This window comes from Tachysurus fulvidraco, chromosome 20 (assembly GCF_022655615.1).
Source record: "Tachysurus fulvidraco isolate hzauxx_2018 chromosome 20, HZAU_PFXX_2.0, whole genome shotgun sequence".
Lineage (NCBI taxonomy): Eukaryota > Metazoa > Chordata > Actinopteri > Siluriformes > Bagridae > Tachysurus > Tachysurus fulvidraco.
The window spans coordinates 18,531,401-18,538,005 of NC_062537.1; positions in this window are offsets into that span (position 1 = coordinate 18,531,401).

Here is a 6,605-nt window from a genome sequence, read left to right on the forward strand (position 1 = left end):
TATCTATCTATCTATCTATCTATCTATCTATCTACAGTATCTATCTATCTATCTATCTATCTATCTATCTATCTATCTATCTATCTATCTATCTATCTGTCTGTCTGTCTGTCTGTCTGTCTGTCTCACAGTAGGTGTTGAAATCTGCTGTGAGGAAATGTTTTTGAACGTTTTTGGATGGAGTCTCCGGAGGTCTTCGCAGTGTTTCTGCTCCTCAGAAATGATACTCACTCATCTTTCTGCTCCTCAGAAATGATACTCACTCATCTTTCTGCTCCTCAGAAATGATACTCACTCATCTTTCTGCTCCTCAGAAATGATACTCACTGCACGTTTTGTGTTTGGCTCCATTCTGTGTAAAACTCCTAGAAGATCAGCTGTTTCTGAAACACTCAACTCAGCCCATGTGGCACTAACAGCCTGCCACAGTCACACAGAAGTCCATTTTTCTCCATCCTGATATTTGACGTGAACAATAACTAAAGCTCTTGATCAGTAACTGTGTTTGTGTCCACTGCTTTACAAACACATGATTGGCTGATTAAATAATTGCATAAATCGGTGTTCCCGAGGAATGTATAGATAGTTGCTTGCTGATAGATTAGTAGCCTTAGCCTTAGTGTTAGCATCCAGAGAGATGTCTGCTGCAGTCAACAACAAATGTCTGAGCATGTTCTTAGTACATAAAAGGGACTGCATTTAATTAACAAATACTCCAGATGAGCCGAACACTTGACTTTCAAATATATTTGAGTCTGTGCACCATGATCTGTTAACAGAAATGCACCAACCTCCACCCTGGTGCTTACTAGAGTCCACTGCAGTTCTATCTTCCCGGAAAACAGTGCTGCCCTTTAGATACACTGTGGCCCTCTAGTTTCACTGCAGAACTCTATCTACTCTGTGGCCCTCTAGTTTCACTGCAGAACTCTATCTACTCTGTGGCTCTCTAGTTTCACTGCAGAACTCTATCTACTCTGTGGCCCTCTAGTTTCACTGCAGAACTCTATCTACTCTGTGGCCCTCTAGTTTCACTGCAGAACTCTATCTACTCTGTGGCCCTCTACTTTCACTGCAGAACTCTAACTACTCTGTGGTCCTCTAGTTTCACTACAGTTCTCTAGCTATTCTGTGGTCCTCTAGTTTCACTACAGTTCTCTAACTACTCTGTGGCCCTCTAGTTTCACTGCAGAACTCTAACTACTCTGTGGCCCTCTAGTTTCACTGCAGTTCTCTAGCTACACTTTGGTCCTTTAGATACATCTAAATTTCACTGCAGTTCTCTAGATACATTATGGCACTCTAGTTTCACTGCAGTCCTCTAGCTAAACTATGGCCCTCTAGAGACCCTGTGGCCCTCTAGCTACTTTGTGGCCTTCCAGCTACACTGCAGTCCTTCATAGTGGTCCTCTAGATACACTGTGGCCCTCTGGCTACAGTGTGACCCTTTAGATACACTGATACATTAAAGTGTACCCTTTAGATACACTTTAGTTACACTGTGGCCCTCTAGATACACTGTGGCCCTCTGGCTACATTGTGGCCCTCTAGCTACACTGCAGTCCTCCAGCTACACTGTGGCCATCTGGCCATCTGGATACACTATAGCCCTCTAGATATACTGCCGACCTCCAGCTACACCGCAGGCATTTGGATACACTGTGGCCCTCTAGCTACACTGCAGTCCTCCAGCTACACTGCAGTACTCTAGCTACACTGTGGCCCTTAAGCTACACTGTGGCCCTTAAGCTACACTGTGGCCCTCTAGCTACACTGCAGTACACTAACTACACTCTGTCTGTCTGTGAATCTTTCTAACAGAAACTTACTTATACCACAACATTAAATTCCTTTAAATTTCAGGATATTCGGATATTCCTTCAAATATTCGGATATCAGGATGACACGCTGCTCTTTAGATAATGAAAATTTTAATTCTTGGCAAATTCTTGTAATACATATGGACCACTGTGGAAGGTGTTGTTTGCTACATCTTGGCTAGGATTATACATTATTTCGATGTAACAGAATAGACTTCATATAAGGTATCGATTTATTTGTTGAGCTCATTTTCTCAAAATACAACTAAAATTCTAAATAAACGTATGTAAGCAGACCTGGGAACTAATCACTGCTAGCTTAACCACCAAAGATCGACTGTCCTAAACAATAAAGTTAGTAAGCAAAAGCTTTACACAAAACATGATGCCTTTTTTATAAGTAGCTAAAATCCATGCCCAATCAGAGAAGTCTTTAAAGGGTCACAAAATCCCCTTTAGCTCGGGATTACCGAAATCTGAAGCACCTGCTGCTCCTGGAGATTAGCACCAATCTGTCTGTTTCTTTACCAGCTGCACATTTTCAGTAAACCACAACCTCATCATACCGGTATAGTTGAGCCGAATGAATAAATGTAACCCCTTACAGGCAGACAGGGATTCTTTAGATAAAGATCATACTGAAAGATGCTTTAATAAGTATGTAATAACATAAAAAAAAACACTTCTTTGAATGTCTTTGAATTTACATTGAATGTCTTTGTCATGTCCCAGTCCACAGTGGTGGTTAATGTGAAGCTCATAAGCAAGTAGAGAATAAAATAGTCTATTTGTTTATATAGGTTTAAAATGTCCAATCGTTCGATTTCAATTCTGTCAGCAGAATGAAACACGGTGGTAAAAAGGGTTAACATCATAAGCTTTATGTAAATGTATGTAAAACCTGTCAGCTTCTAGGTGCAGTTGTTGAGTCCAGATGTTGGTTTGCATAAACTTAAGCCAAAGACATACAAACTCCATACATTTCATGCTACAAATCAATTAGTGTATATACAGTAATAGCTTCAAAATAATAGTTTTTAATAGCTTTTTTAGCAAAATAAGAGGGTTTTTTTTACTATATGATGTTTTTTTGGGGGGGGGGGGGGCATGGTGGCTTAGTGGTTAGCACATTCGCCTCACATCTCCAGGGTTGGGGGTTCGATTCCCACCTCCGCCTTGTGTGTGTGGAGTTTGCATGTTCTCCCCGTGCCTCAGGGTTTTCCTCCGGGTACACCGGTTTCCTCCCCTGGTCCAAAGACATGCATGGTAGGTTGATTGGCATCTCTGGAAAATTGTCTGTAGTGTGTGAGTGTGTGAGTGAATGAGAGTGTGTGTGTGCCCTGCGATGGGTTGGCACAGGGTGTATCCTGTCTTGATGCCCGATGACGCCTGAGATAGGCACAGGCTCCCCGTGACCCGAGAAGTTCGGATAAGCGGTAAAAAATGAATGAATGAATGAATGAATGAATGAATGAATGTTTTAGTGGGTCAAAAGTTTAAAGCTCTAATTAGGTTTGGGTCACCTTCCACAAACGTTTCACAATACTTTGCTGGAATTGTTGCCCATTTCTCCTGACACAATGTTTTTATCTGAGGAAAATATTTGATGGGATTCAGTTCAGAGCTCTATGATAGACACATTAGTACTTTGTTGTTTTTATGCTACTTTGTCCGACACATTCTTAAGATCATTGTCCTACTGGAAGACCTAGTTGTAACCTACCCCTTCCTTTACCTCTGAACAAAATTCGACCTCTGCAATGATCGAAAATGCAGCAGCGTGACTTGAGTTCAACCTGCCTAAGTTCTCCAACATCAACCCACTGCTGTGGTCCCATCACTGGCTTCTGGTGGCTTTACACATCCCAATCAATACACTGATGCTTGCTTACAAAGCCAACTTCCCCTAGACATCTGAACAGCTGAGCTACTCGCTGTCTTTAAACGACTTGAAATGTCTTTTGGTTTTACTTTCACTTTTTTGACACCATGTTCTTTACTCATGATGTCATCTATTTTCTCAAGGGAACCAGCAAAACTCCCCAACAAACAGCAGATGCTGCCACCTTCATGCTTCAAAGGTTTTATGGTGTTACACAGATTAAAAACTCACCCATATTCCTTTGGGCTGATCATTATATCTAAAGAATCTAGACTTGTGCACATCTATATTTTGTATTCAGAGCCTGAGTTGCTTGAATTTTCCCATGTTATCAATGGCCTTTTACAGCCACAGGTGCTCCTCCAAATAGCTACTGATTTTGAAAATGAGCCATTTAAAAGCTTCTAAAATTCATTAAATTAATGAATCCAGACTGGTTTAATAGACAACTTGGTTTATGTATCTTTGGCCCACTGACATTAAGATACGGTGATTTAAAGCTGAAATAAATCTGTCCCTGTCTCAGCACTGTGGCGTTAATTCAATTACTGAACAATAATCTGAGGTCATTATGACATTACAATAAAGCAAATAATAGATGATTAGTTCTAACTTGGCAGTCATAAGTTTTAAGAAAAATGGTCTGCTCATGAAACGTTGGTTTTTTTATATCATAATCCCCTTGTGTGAAATACAGTATGAGCAAATACTTTAAGGGAGTATATCTAATATAAGGTATATCAGATAAATTCCAGTATATTTAGGAAAATTTTTCTTCTTTTTAATTTTTTTCAGAAAGTAACCATGCATTTTTATTTATTTTGCATATATTTTATTATTATTATTATTATTATTATTATTATTATTATTATTATTATTATTATTATTATTATTATTGTTTTTCATTTTTCATTTATTACTCATGCACATAGACATATGACATTTTCAGTCTGAGAATGAGTCACATGGAAACATAAATGTTCTAATTTAAAATCAACCATTAAATACTATCGTGGCACTGAAATACCACTGTGTTTAACATGATTGCATTGATAAATTAGTTAAACAAATATTACAACATTATTAATCTAACGTAATTACGCAAAAACCCTGTTTTATTGCACATGCGCACTTAACCATGTCTAGCTTTATTACCAACAGAAACCACAAGGTGGCAGTGTTGTCAAGAAAAAGAAACACAATTAAACGAGGTTTATTATCAATTCCGACTCCGCTAAAAACAAGCACAATCACAAACACAATGACGATTTTTTAAATTATTATTATTATTATTATTATTATTATTATTATTATTATTATTATTATTATTATTATAACCTAATCATTCCTAAATGCACGGCAGTGTTTGCGTGAGAATTGCCCGCATGATTTATTATGGAGCTTGATCATGTCATCACGTGCTTCCTTGACATTTAGACACTGAACACGATCGTACATTCTGTGTATGGGTTGAAAGAGAGAAAAAAAAAAGAATTGCGACTGAGGGTGTGGGAGAAAAACAGGGAGGGATCGAAAAAGGGAAGCACATTCACTGCTGAATGCTATCTAGGTCAAAAACAGGAGAAGTGCTCAGTGTCTATACCCTGATTCATTCCAATGCGGGGATAAGGATGAGCCTTGTACCATTAAAGCAAACACTGAGATCACTGAGATGCTCAGTGACAGTTGTCTAGACATCACTCCACCCTTACACATCTTAGCCATTATGCTAACATGCATCATGGACTGATTTGGTATTTATGAATTAAACAAGCCTGTCTTGAACATAAATTCTGTATGAACATAACTAAAATGTGACAACAGTATAATTATTATTAAAAAAAATTCCCACCCTACTGTAAATAGACGGACGTATAAGCCGTAGTATTAATCAGTATCGATGTGAAGCTAATGCTAGTGTGCTTGTGTGTCATAGCGGTGAAAGCTAGCTAACTAAATATGTCTACAGCTGCAGAGTTGTTAAATATGTAAAGTGAGCTTGCAGGATTTTAGCTTGGTAATGAATTACAAACTTGCTAGCAAGTTAGTTCTTTTTGTAAATCTTGATAGCATTCATTTATTAATCATATTCAGTAACCATTATATCATAGTCAGGATTGCAGATGGTCCAGAGCCTGTCACAGGAAAACACTCATTCGTGTTTTTTTTAATTCTTCAACAAAAGGTCATGGGGTAAAAAAAGGCAATCCCAAGCTTAGGACTGCATCATGGATCCTGGAGTTGTGAGGAGCCAAAGCTACCCACTGCACCACCACACCATCTTGTTATGATTGCCACTCTAAAGAAAGCAGTGCTAAGTGATCATGGCTGTGCTCAGGGTATCAACCTCGGTAGGATGGAACACTGGCATTGGTATTTCTCCTCACAACTACTAACTTCAGGGCTGCAGATATCTTGCGACTCATAATTTTCAACATTTAACAAGGAATAAATAAAACACCTCCCAAACCCATTCCTGCTGGGAAACTCAAGGTGGTCTTCTTCACTTTGAATTCCTCCAAGTTTAACAGGATGTTTTTCCCCGCTTTTTATCTCAAAAGCACAGAGATAAAAAATGATGTTGTCCTGAGGTTCGATTTCCCATTTCTAAAGTCAATAAGAGCATTAAATCCTCGACTTTCAGAAGCAGCCCTGCCTACAGCCCTAGTGTCTTTTTCTATAATGTAGCCATTTTCCCCAGAGAGCCTGTGCGTTTCTGACAGATCCCTCAGGTCAGAGAATAAAAATTCACAATAGTGCCCATAGCAGACTTTTTTATCCAACAGAAATAGCCTGAACGTAACATCTTCTAATCTGAAGCCCAAAGCTTTAACTACTGACCTATCGATGTTCCTCTGTTAGCCACTGTAAGGCACGCCTGGAGCAATCAAGCAATTCATTTT